The sequence below is a fragment of the Gavia stellata genome, chromosome 1 (assembly GCF_030936135.1).
Source record: "Gavia stellata isolate bGavSte3 chromosome 1, bGavSte3.hap2, whole genome shotgun sequence".
NCBI classification, from domain to species: Eukaryota; Metazoa; Chordata; class Aves; order Gaviiformes; family Gaviidae; genus Gavia; species Gavia stellata.
The window spans coordinates 117,800,209-117,818,060 of NC_082594.1; the positions used below are offsets into that span (position 1 = coordinate 117,800,209).

General features: G+C 38.1%; 1 protein-coding gene across 3 annotated transcripts in view; it reads right to left on the reverse strand.

The window, feature by feature from the left end:
- The window catches only part of EPHA6 (EPH receptor A6), a 519,060-nt gene that overhangs the window by 34,705 nt on the left and 466,503 nt on the right, over positions 1 to 17,852 (reverse strand). The gene's annotated exons all lie outside the window — the stretch shown is intronic.

A 17,852-nucleotide genomic window follows, 5' to 3' on the forward strand; every position in this document is an offset into this window, starting at 1 on the left:
AACAGCAGAAATGCTGTCCACTTACTCTCGTGTGATCTACAAGTGAGGGCCAAGAGCTCTTCAGATTAGTGCATGGAATAAAGTCCCAGTTTAACAAGGCGATTCAGCACCTATCTATCTGATCCTAAAGCCAAGGGAAACTGCGGTACTCCTGCTTCCATTCTTACCCAGAATAGCTTGCTAAAGGAATATATTTTTTTACATTATATAATAAACTGAAAATTCTGTAAAACAAAATTTTAAGGTTATACAGTCAAGCACTCAAAAATTAATAAGAGATAGAAATAAATGGGTAGTTACACAATGCTAATAAGAAATGCTGTAATAGGCTTCCTTGACATGCCTACATGCTTTGAAGGATGGCCTGTTGACTTCCTTCCTGTTTTACAACTGCAAATGTTTAGAAATAACATAGTAACTTAGTAAAACGTAGACCAGTACATGATATATTCTTTTCATTTAGAATAGTAAGACCGAAGCAGTTGTTACTCAAGACAGATACACACAGGCTCCCTCAACTTCTGGGAATATGTTTCCACTCATAATCGACATCTGCACATTTGAAAAGTAAGTATCCTGAATAAAACATAGCCCCAGCACAGGAGCTGATTACTTTTAAAACACATTTGAATTACTTCAATTCCTGTAATGAACTACTAAACTTATAAGGAAAAGATTAGTTAGAGAGCTATGCCTGAGAAGATTATACCAAAAATTGGACCAAGGGAGCAAAGACCAAATTAAACTTTATATCAAGAACATTTACTTAAAGCTGCACTTGAATATATTTGGCAACGTGAATTAATCTATTTTTTTAGAGAAGAGGCTGAAGAGAGTACAGGTTAGATAATTTTATGAAGCTAATAATGTCATTAATAATTTGCTGAAAAATTAAATGATCAATTCAGAGAAATGTGTTTTAATTAAGTACATTAAGCATAATATGAAAATGCAGTTACAATGATTGTGCAATGTTTATCCATTCATACACAACCAAATCTGGACCAGACTGCTACATGCCATGCTTCTCCAGGAGAAAAGGAGTATGAGTGGAGAATGCCAATACCTTTATCAGTGATTGGGATGAGGGGATCGAGTGCACCCTCAGTAAGGTTGCAGATGACACCAAGTTGGGCAGGAGTGTTGATCTGCTTGAGGGTAGGAAAGGTCTTCAGAGGGATCTGGACAGGCTGGATGGATCGGCCGAGGCCAACTGTATGAGGTTCAACAAGGCCAAGTGCCGGGTCCTGCACTTTGGTCACAACAACCCCATGCAATGCTACAGGCTTGGGGACGAGTGGCTGGAAAGCTGCCCTGCAGAAAAGGACCTGGCGGTGTTGATTGACAGCTGGTCAAATATGAGCCAGCAGTGTGCCCAGGTGGCCAAGAAGGCCAACGGCATCCTGGCCTGTATCAGAAACAGCGTGGCCAGCAGGAGCAGGGAGGTGATCGTGCCCCTGTACTCGGCACTGGTGAGGCCGCACCTCGAATGCTGTGTTCAGTTTTGGGCCCCTCACTACAAGGAGGACATTGAGGTGCTGGAGCGTGTCCAGAGAGGGGCAGTGAAGCTGGTGAGGGGTCTGGAGCACAAGTCTGATGAGGAGCGGCTGAGGGAACTGGAGTTGTTCAGTCTGCAGAAGAGGAGGCTGAGGGGAGACCTTATCGCTCTCTACAATTACCTGAAAGGGGGTTGCAGAGAGGTGGGTGTTGGTCTCTTCTCCCAAGTGACAAGTGGCCTCAAGTTGCGCCAGGGGAGGTTTAGATTGGATATTAGGAACAAATTTTTCACCAAAAGGGTTGTCAGACATTGGAACAGGCTGCCCAGGGAAGTGGATGAGTCACCATCCCTGGAAGTATTTAAAAGATGTGGCACTTAGGGACATGGTTTAGTGGTAGACTTGGCAGTGCTACGTTAAAGGTTGGACTTGATGATCTTAAATGTCTTTTCCAACTTAAATGATTCTATTATTCTAGGATTCTGTGTCTGCCTAAGGGTTTAATCAATAGTATTGCTCCTGTAATTCTGAGAGTATACCTGCACTGAAAAGCCTCTCTGTGTTTTAAAATTAAATAAACTAAGCATAACCATGACATTACTAAAGAGGAATGGTTAGGTGTGGTGGCTGAGTTGCAAGATTTGGGCATAACAATTTTTTTCTTAGAGTTAGCTGGGTATGTTATTATGATGAATTTAAAGGAATCTGAGTAAAGAGAGGTAAATAGTTCTTAATTGTCACAATATTGTTACAGCTTCCTCATTTTGGAGAAGTGGGTCTAGTATGTTTTTGTCAGGCTACAACTGACTTTACCAAATATACTTCTGCGCTGCTACAGTGGGAGAAAGAGCCTACATGCTCAAGCTAATTGTTCACGTTGAATAACAGCTTATCCATGGCTAGATTTATCTTGGTGGAAGCACTGAAGATTTGGGAGCTATTCAGCCTGAGTAAGGATAAGAAAGCTTCTAAGGAGATGCACAACACGTTTATTATAAGATTTACCCTAGAGCTTTTTTTTAAAGTAAAGAGTAGGGTGACTGCATTTTTATTCAAAAGGGTTTGCATTAAAACCTCAGATGTGGATCTTCGAGACGGAATTTAAATGAAAAGCAGAGTGCCTGATGGAAAAAGTGTGATAGTTCCAGTCAGAGGGTCCGATATAAACCAAGATACAATGAAAAGAGAAAATAGAGGGAGCAATAATAGGTAATGCATTGAGAGTGAAGATAGAGGCACTCAGAAATTAGAGTAGAAATGAAAGCAGTTAGTGATGTGGTGTTATGGAAGAGGATGACAAGTCTCATCTCAAAATGCACTTCAGCTCATTTTGGAAAAACAATGCAAAAATCAAGACAGTAAGCATGGCCACATTACTAAGAAGAGAACTAGTTCTTCCATGTGGTTTCAAGTCTTTATATGCCCTATTTTATTCCCAAATACTGCATATTTCTTGGTGAGGTCATTTAAGCATATTCATCTAATGGCTTCCTTGCAAAGAAAAATTATTTTAAGAAAGCAGTGAAATTTCTGAGCTTATTAATGACTCAATTTGCCTCATCTGTTACTTCACAAAACTGGCCCTAACCATCATTGAACGGATTTCTGACATTTGAACTGTGAACCAAAAGCCTCGTATGGAATAGGCAGTGATATGAACCCGTGAAACATTCTATAGGAGAGAACAAAAAGCCATGAGATTTAAGAGAAAAGGTTCTTTTTTTCCCCCAAACCCCCATAGCTTTAACAAAAATCTGAAGCTCTAGAGTAGAAAGAAGGGGAACAAGGAATCTAGAATACAAAATAATGCATTTCCTTTTCAGGCAGTAATACACAGAATTAATACACATAGATTTTAGAAATACTTTAAATATAATAAATATGAAGAAAGTTGTTTGTTTGTTTTTAAATGTTCTGTCAATGAAGACATGCTTAATGTCAGGAGACAGAAGATTCTGCCACCTTTTAAGCTGACGATGATCCAGCCACAGCGGGGCAGTCAAGGACAAGACACAGGATTTGCTTCTAGAACGCTTCCAAAGTGCAAGGAACAGATCAAGTATTTCAGATACTAAGGGCAAAATCCCACAGTGCTTAGTCAGGCAAAACTCCTGTTGAAGGCCAATGGGAGTTTTGCCTGAATAAGTACTGAGCAAAGACTATGATGTTTGACCTAGATTTATCAGATTCATACAAATCTAGGTCTAACACATTTTTAGGACAGACAACCACTGTGCCGCAATATTCCTGCAGCATTCTGTTTAAAGGAAAACACAGTAATAGTAAACTGAATCATCGCCCGCACCCCTCGTGTATATAATGAAGGGAAGAACTCACAGCTGGGCAAGGAGCTGCTATCTTGAAAGTCTGCCAAAGAGCAAGACTAAAAAGAGTAAGTTTACCATTGCAAAGTTTTGGAAATCTGATAAACACAGAAAAGTGTGCAAGTGAGATTCCCAAGGGCTTATGTGTGACTGAAAATAATCTGGCTTTCATTCTTGTAAGCAAACAGGCAACAATGAATAATTTCTTTCTATGGTTATCCTTCTGATTTAGGGCAAACCACGATTCCTACATGGTCAGTGGCAATTCCTCTAGGTGATTTCACTGGGGATTAATTTAGGAACAAGACTGACCTAGTTATTCACCTAAGTCAACACTTCTATTACAGAAATATGTAAGTAGATTAAGTTTAACATATGTGTATATCTTGCTTCAGAAACTTCCTTCCATAATTACAGAATCCCATTTACAACAACTTTGATATGATGTACAGGAGAAATATTAGAATTAGTATCAAAGTGAGCAGAAAAATTCATAAGCATGTGAGACGTGCATGGTTTTGGCTTCCTTCTTCTAGCTGAAGTGAATATCAAAACCCCTGACACCAGTACCAGTTGGACCAGAGGATCTCCCTGAAGGGTGGGGGGAGATGGTGGAATGCGAGTACTGCACATCTCAACAAAAAAGCCAAAATCATACCAAGCTAAAACTCCACCCTTTCGTATTTAGCTGGGTCTACCCTTTGCAAGATTCCTTTATATAAAGAGCCGTAGTTAAACAATGTGAAAAGTTGTTTCTTTTTTATGTGAGAGCTTTTCCATCATTAACGTATCCTAAACCTTCTGAACTGTGCAATATTACCCAGAGAAGCAAATAGCTGTACTATTTCTCTTGTCCTAGGACAAAAGGAAATGGCCACAAGTTGCGCCAGGGGAGGTTTAGATTGGATATTAGGAAAAATTTCTTCATTGAAAAGGTTGTCAGGCATTGGAACAGGCTGCCCAGGGAGGTGGCTGAGTCACCATCCTGGAGGTATTTAAAAGACCTGTGGATGAGGCACCTAGGGACATGGTTTAGTGGTGGACTTAGCAGGGTTAGGTTTACGGTTGGGCTCAATGATCTTAAAGGTCTTTTCCAACCTAAATGCTCCTATGATTCTATTCAGCCAGACACTAGCTTAATACCATCTTTGACTGTGAAATTAAACTTAAGATTTTTAAAGGGCAGGTCCTTGCAAATGAAAAGCCTACAATTTCTGTCAAGTGTCAGTCTAGGACCTTGTAGTCTTACAAAGTAAATGCTAAAACCTACAGTCAAAGTTGAGCCAGCTCCAGGTTTTGCTACTAGATGTGAAAAAGTAGTATCACTTGCTTTGCCTCTGTTACATTTTCAGGTGAGGCAGTGAGGTGCCATAGGAACAAGAACATATAACTGATTCTCTTTGATAATATAGCTATGGAGAAGATGACTCATACTCCGGAAGACCACGGCTCAGAAAACTACTGCACCTGAGATTTTCCTGAGAGCGTTTTGCACCCAAACCTATTCTCATCCATTTTCATAAAGTTGTATAGACTGGACTTCAGCATCTCCATGACATTGATGTGTTTCCCACAAAAGCCCCTACTTGCTCTCTTTGTGAATTACTATCTTAAGCAAATATTAGGTTATAACAAAATCAAAGCAAAAAATAATACAAACTCTCCTTACTTTCAGAAGTGTCAGGCTTTCTTTCCTCCTTTGTATTCCTGCAAATCTCTGCTCCCTCCTGTCCCTCGTATCTTGATCGCCCCCTTTTGGTGACATTATATATTAACACTGATCCTCACGCAAAAAAACCCCAAACCAACCAAACAAAACACCCCAAAAGTCCTTCCTAAGTAAAGGAAGAAAAGGAATCTTGGTTTTCCCCAGATATGTCTTGAAGAGTCTATGTCAGAATTCCAGACTAAAAATCAATTAGGGTCAAGTCCTTGCTAAATTAACAGAATTTCTATTTTCTACGTTACCATTTATTTTCATTAAATAAGAACATAAATAATGTCTCTAAAATTTTAATGCCTCTTTCTGATTTGATAAATTTGAAATTGATAAATGTCATTAGGAAACACGGGACTAGCCAGTCACATGCAAATACAGTGTAGGATATTATCACAAATACAGGGAGGAATTTCTCAGGAACCAGACAAAAAACTCCAGAAAAAACATATGCATCCAAGTTTTGGGTCGTTAGGACACAAGAATTCCCAATTCTAAAAAAATAAATAAGACTGCATCATGGTCTAGCAGTGTTGCTGAGAATTTTTGGTCTCTTCCAGAGTCATAATTGTTCGCTCTCCAGTTGACACAACACACTCAGTACGAAACACAATGCAAGCAGGGGAAAATTGAGACAGAAACATAGATGATCTCTTATAGCACCTAAAGACAAGTATGAGACTCCTCTCAAGGTTTCTTCCCTATGAGCTTTAAAATATGCATCTGGCTGTGCCTGAAAACTGACTGCTTTTAAATAACCACGCCTAACAGGTGAGGTTTTTTTGTTTTAAATTACTGTTATACAGGACTAGAGTCAGGAATTCATTTGACTATACTCAAGGACATAACACAGAGGAATTACATCCTAACGTGGAATATGTCAAGATTTAATTATGAAGCTTTACAAAAACCTGGCAAAGCCAACTGCTTCGAATTTTCAACCTGCTTCAAATTTTTAACCCAGAAGTTTTATATGGCTATATGCAGAGAAGTTACTTTTGACAGCAGTATTTAAGATAGTTCATAAATTCCCATGGAGAGTGGTGCAACAAATGAAAACAAAAAATCATCCACATCATCTTTCCCTTCACCAAACAACAGCTAAATAAGAGAGTTGAAGCTGAGCTGTTTGGATCACTGGAGCTGAATGGTTGTCTCTTCCCGATGCATCACTCACTTCTTCTGACTTCAGTATCACACAGTAAACAAATGTAGTTTCTTAACCTGTCTTTAAAAGCTACCAATAATTTTGAACAAGAACCCCTCAGCATATGACTAAGCTATATTCTTTTTCAAAGCTTTCAGCGGCTTGTTCCACTTGTTCTATATATTGGATTACTACAACCTATAGTAATTAGTGTCAACTGACATGCTACTGAAAGCAACAGCTCTGACCTTAACGGACTGACTTTAAACTCATTAAACAGTATATCAGAAGCTGTGCATACTGCAGGTATGTTCCAATTTATTTAGCACAGTAAAGATATTTTATGATACACTACACCTTGGTCAATACTTTGAATATTAAAATACCAAGTAAACTGTGGTCCATTATTAGCAATCACCTAACAAAGCAGGTGTTCAGGATTATATTCATTCACATAATTAGCAACAAAGCAATAACTGATTTTATGTCAGTACTCCTACATTTTTAATCTTAAGTGTGGATAGTATCATTCTAAGTAAATGAAGGTATTGCTAAAAATGTGTAAGTACGTTCTGCATGTTTACAATAGCTTCTTCAATTATAGTTTGAAAATGTTAATTCTGATTAAAAATTAAAATTAAACAATTATAAATGCATGCAATCAAGTCCATACGCAGCTACAAAACTAGCTGTGTTTGAAATTGGATTAATATTCTGATAACCGTTAGCTTTAAAAAAAATAATCTATCAACAGTATGAGGAATTAACAATGAAATGCTGTGACTGCTTATGGTATAAAGTGTATAGTACATACATATGTATTGGCATACTGCTTAACTTTATTGGACTTGGTTTCCAGAAACCTGTCTAGAAGGGAGGAGAGCAGTGTGTACAAACAGAAGTTTTCAAGGTTCTCAGGTCCATCTGAGAGCTCAATAACTTTGGTGCCGTGGTCAATTTCTGAAAGCATCACCTGTAGCTTTCTGAGATTCATAGTCTTCATTTAACTGGTATTTTGGAAATTATTTTCAAGTGCATTGGCTTCCCCTCGCCTCTGTCCTTGCATAGCTATTTAAGATTTGCTCAGAGAAGTAGCACTGCCTATATATATACGGCTTCAATAAAAGTAAGTTTTGAGTCTTGTACCAAAGCCAGACTTAACATTCATGGTTGTGAGATAACACTGTTTGTGGGGGGAAAAAAAAGAGCCCTTTTTTTCCCCACTAGCTATATAACAACAAATAAGGAACTATCATTTCCCTCCAAATAACTTTCTAGACGTTCTACCAGTTAGTTATGTAACACCAGCCTTAGTAATGTTAAAACCAGTCAGTGCTTTGACACCCTTGGTGAATAATCCTTCATTATAGCAGAAGTAAAACGTATTTATAATTTTATTCTTAAGCAATGGAAGGTATTATTTAAGCCTTGCAGGGAAACTGACCCTGTCTCTGCCTTTCCCAAAGTACTAATCAGATCATTAGGTCACCAGAAGCAATGGCAATTATAGTTGTGAAAATAAGAGGATATTTGTTACATTTAAACATTTCAAAATATAAGTTGTCTGGAGAAAAAAAAGCCCACCACTTTGCAGCTTTGTGCAGACATTTAATGACAACTTTTTGTAGAGATAAAGAGAGTCAATCAGCAGGCTATTAAATACCCCAAAGACAACAGTACGGTCACAAACAGCCACCTTTTGAAGGGTGCCAACTCTAGAGGCTCCCCAGCTTATCCTCGTTTCTTTTCTAAATGGCAATCTCTCTTTATAGTCGTACTTCTTTTGTGTTCCCTACCAGCAGGGACTGAGCAATGCTGCGGCCAGCTAAGCAGAAGGAATTTTAACAGCAACATGGGTCTGCTGAAAGAGTCTTCCCTTTGCCCAGGCAGCATGTTGTATAGCTGCTTCATGCCTTTGGCTGGCCACGTACTCTCCAGCAAACAGGTATACATCAGACTCATTAAACAAGCAGTATCTCCCGGTAAGGAAACCTGAATTTCCCAAAAAAGAGACAATTGTATATTATGGGATTAAACTACAAATTGGAAAGTAGATTTTTAAACATGGATACAGGACACACAGAAGTTATATCAATTGTTTTCTAAATTCTGTCTTGAACCTAACAACAAAGAATGAAATAAAAACCAATGGTCCCATAAATCTTCACCTAGCCTTTGATGATGCATATTTTATTTAGTGTTTCTTCATATCTTAATTAAAAAATAAAGCCAGGTAGTATTCCCCTAATGGTGTGTGACAACTACAAAGCAAAATCAGAAATTCAGCACTGCAGAAAAATGTAACAATGAAAAATACCCTTTTTTCTGCTTTTGAAAGTAAGCTAGCGATCAATTTTATTTGAAAAGGCAAATCATATCACTGCATTCTGAAGTCAGATAACAAAACAAGAATTAATTCAATTAAAATACATTTCCGGATCAGTGTTCTAAGGCTCTTCAGCTAGGTCTCGAATATATCTGATGTAATCTTTCATATGTTGGCTTAGAAAAGCTCTTGGCCTGGTGTTTTTCATTTGCTCTATTATTGCTTGCTTTTGATCGTAGCAGATGCATTTTCTAGGCTAGTTTTCTCCTCAGTTCAGTTCCATGATCTTCTGTTGTGTTAGTTGTTACTTAAGCTGATCACTAAGATTCACTCCAGTGTCTTTTTCATATGATTTTTTTTTTAGCAAAGAAGTTTTTGCATTAGTCGTTTTATCTACAAAAGTTACCTTGGCTAGCTTTTGTCACTATTTGCACTGCTAAAATACTAAATGATAGTCTCTGCCTCCTTACATTCTCTTACCCTTTTTGATCCCTGCAACATTTTCCCCCTAACAGTGATTTTCATCACATTTGATATTCTATATTAAGTTTCAGTAGTGCTACATAAAATGTTTTAAACTTCTGCAGATTTATACGCTTGCCCTCGTCTGCCTGTTTCTACTGCTGTACACCATTTCTCAAAATTATTCCTAGAGTTTTTCTGTTGGATTGTATTCCACTACATAACCATTTCCATTTCGATCGTGATTCCCGCAGTCACATTTTGTTATCACTTTCACTAACAAATGCATTTGGCAGAATTAAACTACTTAAAAGCAATGTCCTACTGAAAAATCTTGAGCATGGGATGATTTAATTTGCATCCATGCAGCATGTGGCACAGGATTTCACTGTGCGAATCCTGCACAGCTCCTTCTGTATGAGTTAGGGCACGTCTGTTAGACGGGTGCAGTCCTGATTCAAGGACTTTTACAAACAGACGTCCTGCACATCCACAGACAGTTTATTTTATTGGTTAGAGTTACTCTTACTGTTTGAAGCCAGAATTGCCATAGTGAATCAAACCCAGGGTGCTCTAATCCTGTAACCTGCGGCAGTAGCCGTTATCAGGTGTTTCAGAGGAAGGTGTGAAAGCTTGAAAATAATCCACTCTGCTACTTCTCTCTTTCGTATTTGTTTTCTTCCTGTCCTTATTCCTCCCCTAGGCTGAAATACGAGGTTTGATATATCTTTAAAATTGTTATTGACTGCAGTAACTGGATATTATTTCTTCCTAAGAATATTCATTGAACTCTTGGCTCAAATGATTTTTTGTGGCAATCGGCTCCATGGTTTAATTACACACTGTGTGATAAAACCATTTCCCATCTCTAAAATAGTTTTGAATTTCCCATCAGTTAACTTAATTGGACGTACCTTTATTTTTGTACTTTGTGAAACAGGAGTGTACATTTCTGACCTAGACCATTCATTATGCAAAATAGTGTGTTTCCAGTGATCATTTGAGCCAAATTTTTAGCCTAGACTCCCTGATGTGAATATCCTGCATTGCTCTTGTCATCTCTGCAGTAGGCAGGTACATTTTCCTGTTAATCCTCTGGAACAGTGGCTGTTTTAAATGGTATTCAGTCAGAGCTAAACAGGTCTTTTCTGAGTGTTGGGATACCTCTGATAACCCTAATCCTTATGTCTTTCCTTGCTACAGCAGTTACCATGAGTTCAGTAAAAATACGTATGCAGTGAATCAACAGAAAATACTCCAACAGTGGAGTGGGTTTTCAGCCTGGAATATATTGACCACTGAGAGTCTGTGGAAGACTTTAAAGAGATCTGTGAAAGATACCAAAGTGCAATGTGCTACACAAAACCCCACAAATGAGAAGTTTCTAACAAAGTTTGCATCTCCACTGGATAAATTTCAGGCACTGAGAAAGCTTGACAACCACCACACCAAAATATGCTTTACTGTTCCCAGACAGTATTATACCAAAAAATAGTCAATGCAATCACAATCAGTATTAAACATCACAAACAGATTCATCGTTTATCTCTTAGATGCTTCTTCAACAGCACTGATGTTTTAGGTCTATAAGAAGTTCATTGTCGACCCTACTCTGTAAGGCATTTGTAAATGCACACCTGCATTTTTCATAAACACACTTAGAGATGACCAGAGAACCAATCTGAGAAATAGCAAGGCACATACATGTAGAGTTTAATACTCCAATTTGTTAATATGAAATTGGGAGGAATCAGAGAGACAAGAAGTTGAAATCCAAGCTTGGATTGTAAGCAGAGCTTACAAATCTCCAAAAAGGCAGCAATTTTTAGACTGATTACAGTACAATTTCTTCTTTTCATTGGAAATTAAATTAGGTTATGATGAATGATGGGATGATGCTTTGAAAGTCATATTAGTGCAAAATATCACCCTTTTTACAGCCAAGATATTAGGGCATACTTGTGTTAAGTTCATCAGCATAATGATTTTGAGCATGAAAAAGTGAAATGCAAAATTGCCAGCTGTGTTTCTCTACCAAATGCATATTTGGAGTTCCTACTTGGGGGGGTGGTGGGGGAGGAAAAGCAGGGATGAGAGCGCTATTATATTAAGTTTTACAATTAAATTCAACCATTTAATTTAGAAATCTTTCTGAATTAAGCTGCTTTTGATTCTCTGTACTTCTAAATGCAAATTTTCATGCTTTTTTTCCATACATTCTCAGAGCTCAGATGACAACTGTTACAGTGAGAAAGAGAATACTGACAGAAGTTAGACAAAACATGGAGAGAGAATGTAATTTTATATGCATGTCTCATTCTTGTCCTTTGACCTTCCTCCTAAGGGTCTGCCTTTGTTGCGGTCTGTGTTATATTCTGTTAACATTCCTATTGTTACTAACTTTCAGGAGGGTTAAATAAACCAGATACCTCTTAAATGAACTTGGGATCACAGCTGGATAAAAGCTGAACAGGGAATCTATTATTAATATACTTAATGTATATTAATATATTAAAATGTATTAAAATACTTTGACAAAGACACTTATCCTCATCTTCAGCGGCTACTATAAATAAGCCAAGTAAATAGCAAGCACCATGCCCTACACTGAGTAAGTTTGGGACTTTCTGTTCCTTTTAAACATATAACTACTCATTAAAAGTCGTCACACCTCACACTGTTAGCGCCAAAAGGCAAAGTCTTTTTTCCAAGATACTCCTTTCTTAGGCCACTCCTTTACCCGTTGGCTGTTTGTCCTTGAGCATTATTACCTGAGCACATTTTATCTTTGTCCAGGCCAACACAACAGAAGCTTGAAGGGGGCACCTGCAGGACCCCCAACCCCATGCATCCTCTGAGGGTGGGGAATGGGTCCAGCTGAAGCTGGCAACTCACATGATGGCGATTCATCTCACCACCACTTGATACAAATCCCATCACACACTTGAAAACTAGCTACTGCATCTCCCATACACTGGAGCAGGCTGAGCACATTGGCAGAGCTCTTATTAACTTGCTTCTTGACTTCTTGCAGATGCTTTGAGAAGTTAACTACTTCTTTAACAGAGTATACAGGCAAGGTACCCATATCAGGCTTCAGCCCAGCAAGATGAAGTTGCAAAACTCGAGGAGAACAAATTATTATTCTTCTCCCAGGGCATTAGCCAGTTACAAACCACATTACCCCCCTCATTTTTTAGCCAGTCTCTAGCAAGATCAAATGTAAAAAACCCCTCCAGATAAAGGAAAGGCTTGGTGGGATTCCACACCATGTACCTGGTTTCAGGCTGAGAACCAAACATGGTCATGATGCATCCTGCCTATCAGTATGTTTCTCTTAGTCTGGTGATGACAAAATGTGCTGTTGTCACATTACATACAGAATTAACTACTTGACAATGATGGTGCTCGACCTTATGTGACCAATTAGTTTTCAAGAAAATAGGTTAATACAGACCTGTACACAACTTCTTTTTCCTCTTTCTTTTTCTGAATTACTGCCAATAATCAATTTACTCCATTGTCTCCAATTAAGTGGATTCTTAAATGTCTAGGCAATATGCTTGTCATAGTACTCAGGTCATTCAGAAACTATTGTTTGACATCCCAAATTAACTAGAAAATAATTTGCGTCTTGTTTCACTTTTTAGCAAGTTAACCCCCATATCCGTTATCTCTGTACAAGTAAGAGAAAATGGAAAATGTCTTGACATGTGGAAATTATGTAACAAAGTAAATAAGTCCTCATCTTGATCTTTCTGAAGTTTTGCTACTTGCCAGCATTTATATAGATTACTGGCATCAATCTGCTTTGCTCCTCTAATGAATCTAATAAGCTCCAAATCTCTATGGATGGGGTATTTTATCCAACTGGCTTAAGAAGAGTCAGACCCGTAAAGTTCATCAAATGATTCACTAGATGCAATGCAATAAATCAGTTCTCTAACTAGTATTCTGGAAGAAAGAAAATATTTTATATATTAAGGCTGAATTCAGAAATACAGCTGATCAGAGAGAGAAATCTACAATATATTTATGTATCATATAGTTCAGTTAGTAGCAGCTTCTTGTTTCACTAAAAAAAAAAAATCATGTTTAACACACAATATTAAGGTGTCACCTTTAACAGAAGTACCAGTTTAGTCCTTTTTGCAGTATTGCTACAGGTCCTGTTCTGATTATATATATGTACACATTTTGCTACATGTAAAAAGTTTTCCTGGAGGCTCATGGTTCTTTCTGAAATACAGGTGAACCCTGACTATGCTTTAAACTAAATGAATTTATATCATATAACATAGTCTATCTAAAACCAGGGATGCAAGAGTGTAGATGTCCTCTGTATTGACAGGAATGCTTGTTTATATACTAGAAACGTCTTTTTATGAGCTACTGTTGCCTTGGAAACCACTACTAAAAATGAAAATTTTTGTCTCCATGGAAAAAACCCATGCTATTCAGTTATCCCAAAATTTACCTTATCTTTTCCTGATCAATCTGAAACTCAAAGATGGGCAGTTGGATGTTCCTAGCTCTTAACTCCTCCTTCCTATTCTAAAATTACATCTTGCTGTAAGTTTTGTGATTCCTGATAGGAAACAGAGGTCAATCTCTTATTTCCTACCAACCCTCTTATCAAAAACATATTTACATTCTTTGTTTTAATAGGCTGGAGGACAAAAACCCCAAAGCCTTCACGGAAGTAGGAAAGCTGTTTTCTGAGATTTCAATCTTTTCATGTACTGTTTAAAGCATTCAACAGCTCTCCTACCAGTAGTGTCAGTCCAAAATTCTTGGGAAACAATGACCTTTAACTGTGTTATTTTGGAGCATTTGTCAGTCTTCCCATCACTACTTAGCTGAATATAGTCTCTTAAGTAGTGTTTCAGTGTGAGCACAGAATGCATCCATTCTCTAGGCGGTTTCCTCTCCAGATTTTCCCTATCAGTGTTATTCCTTTTCTTAGACTTCAATTCCTGATTTTTGCCCTGCCTGTGGGAGGATGTGCCAATAGAAAGACTGTAAGATCTATTCTAAACCAGCGAGTAAAGAGGAAGATACATATATTGGATGACAACAGGAAGACAAAGCAAAAGATGCCAACCATCTGACTCAAGGCTATGCCTGCTCAGACATGCTAAATTCACAAGGTAAGAGGGCCTTTCAGCTTATTTTTGTGAGGATGCAACCTGTTTTGCCACAGAGCATGACAACTTCATAAAATCTGATTTGTCTTTTGCATCAATTTACATTTTTTATGTCTGGGAATACATTCACACAGTATTGATGACAGCATCACAGATGTGTGGATATAGAATTCTAATTTTTGACTTCTGATTGGCTTAGGTTGTCTTGTAGCTCTTGTTTCCAAAGAAAACATCCAATTGTACCATTCTGTTTCTGACACCATGATTAAGACAAAAAGGGGAATAAAAAATAATCACAGTTTCCTCTGAGCACTGACAGACAGTGGTATACTAGGAGATGTGAGCCTAGAAATAATACTATTCAATATGCAGACCCACTATATGGATTTCTTGTAGCTACAGGTACTGGGCTGTTTTCAAGAAAAATCCCTGTGGAAAGGAAACACGAATTCTAAAACCATCAGAACCTTTGTGAGAGCACTGAAGGTTTAACCTTCATATGTCAAAAGCACTATGTAGAACTAAATAGATGCTATAAAAACCTCTATTAATACATGTGGCCTGCTGTTGGGAAGATGTTCATGATGAGGAGACAGGTCAATGACATACCAACGGTCAGTGAAATCTGCAAGAAAACATGAGATGCAGTGTGGGGTTCTATTCTTACCTGTTACCATGAAAGACTGCTTAAAGGGTGAAAGTCTTCACTGAGTCCTCCACACCCACTGTGACAAAAATGTCTTTCTTTTGCACCCCACCCCCCACTTTGGCCATAACTGTGCTGTGTTCCTTTAAAAGTGACAGGACTATTGGACTCCCTGCAGGGAACATCTACTGGACATGCTCAAGGGGAGCAAGACCTAGATGATGGAGCATACAGCAGGCAAGAGCATCCCACAGAAAACTTGGCTGTCACCAGATGGTACAGAATGACTGCAACATGGAACAGGGAGTGGAGCAGTCAGTCTACCCTCAGGGATGAAGGAATGACATTTCCCAAGGACCAGAGGTGACAAAAGAGAATTGGGCAGACTCAGCCACAGCGATTGAAAGTCTGGATGTGAAGACCCACTTGCAAGAACAGAGGGGGCTGGGGTTGAAGGAATGAATGATTTAAAATGCTTTGAATTTCTATTATGCCTGACTCTGCTGCTTTGAATTCTTCCTATTTACAAAGTTTCTAGTTCCTATTATAAAGAAACGTAGCATTTTTCCCACCTGAGTTTCAAAGCCTTTTGAAGTTCTTTGTGGAGTTCATGGTTGAAGCAGATTCACCTTAAACGTCTGACTGACACAGGCTCCTGCCACTGGCCATCAGCCTCTGTAACGTCCCCTCCTTATTTGCAGTATCGTGACGGACATGCTATAGATAACTACTTCTGGTACAGCATGTGGTTGCAACCTTGGAGGACTGAAGCAATGGCTCTGAGGTGTTCCACCTACAACAGCTGCCTCACAGACTCCCATGTTAACCAGCTAGGTGAACCGATAGGAAAACAGTGAGCATTTCATCAAAGCCTGTCCTGTCTTTCTTGAAAGTCCTTCAACACAGATATATTGCCCTGAAATATTCCTTTTTTTAACTACATAGCATTTCCTGATTAAAACCAGCTCTAGCTATGATGAAAAAGGCAGGCACTAACTATTCTGAAAAACTAATTGTTCAGTATTGGTATCCATTAGAAACTTACAGGATAAATAATAGCTGAAAGCCTCAAATTATCATTTGGTATTTTTTCCTGAACCTAACTGGGAGAGACTGCTTGGCAATTTCCAGCACCTTCCACCAGCTGAGCTGATTAGCCCATGATCAGTGCTGAGCAATGTAAGTTAACTCGCCTGTCACTGGGGGCATTTGCTGCCAGCTGAGCACGCTAACATGGACAATTAGCAAAGCTCAGCGGACATGTGATAACTTGTTAAACTGCAGTAATGTTTATTTTTCCTTTCAAGCCTCATACTAAGAAGCAGTGTGAAGCAAAAGAGGTTTTGAGAACTAAATGAGGGAAATCTCCCCTACAAAATAAAAACGACATTTTTTTTCCCAGCTTGCGTATTAATACTGATAGAAAACCTTGCAAAGTGACTTGTTTTGCTCTAGCCAGCTTGCACTTCTGTGTAGACCTTGTTCTAAGAAGTGGAATTCACAGTGAATTTATCAGAAAACCCTTATTTTAGGCTTAAACTAAAAAACCCCCAGAATTTATATATAAAAGATCAGTAATGCCATTACAATAGCTATGTTAAATTCAATACATACACCAGAGTATTTACTACAATACAGTTAAATTAGATTAATTCCTTATTTTGGTCGTACATCACTTTTTAAAGTGAAATAGAAAAAAGGTTGAAATAGGTCAAAATAAATTATTTAATGCTCATTTATTATCTCTATTAGAATTCTGTCACTGTGCCCTATCATGGGAACACACAAATTCTGTGCATTTTGGGAGAGTACTAATGATAATGCAATTCTGAAATAATTTTAGTTTCAGTGATAGATATGAAAGTTACTTGAAATCAGCTTATAATTAGCTAAGATTCTTCTGTTGTGGTAAAAATCATAACTGGAATGTAACTGAACATTTCAGTATGGTGAAAAAATGCTGTATCTGAACTTCTAATTTTATTAGCACCAACACATTCCTTTCCCTACTTTCTTCATACCGCAGGTGCAATTTACTTTTTTCTTCTAAGTCAAATTTGAACTAGCTTCTCCATGTTCAAGAATTTTTCACTTCAGTGGAAACCAGTCCCGCAACACCACAAACCAAACCAAACAAAAAAACCCACCCAAACCCCATTTTTCACTATAACAACCTACTTGCGTCATATAAGGAATTTAAGTATTAATGAAAAGAGACTTAAACCTTGAGAGAAAGGTCCTACATATCCTGCTATAAGGTAAGCTTAAGTAAAATAAAATGAAAATTTGAATTTATGAATGCAAGGCTTGACACCATGCTTCCAGCAGTGGAATTGGTGAGATTCTCTCCTCCCCCATCCCCCCTTTTTTAAAACATATCTGTAAATGAACACAAGTTAGCAGAAGGGGAAATGATGTGGGGAAAGAAACAACCAACAAAAACCGAACACAAAACCCAAACAAGAATGGAAAAGGTCTCCCATTTATAGCTGCACATTTGCTTAAAAAACCGCCACTTTTGCCAAAGCTTATTATACATCCCTTACACTGCCAAAAAACAAACCAACTTCCCTTAAACACATTGACA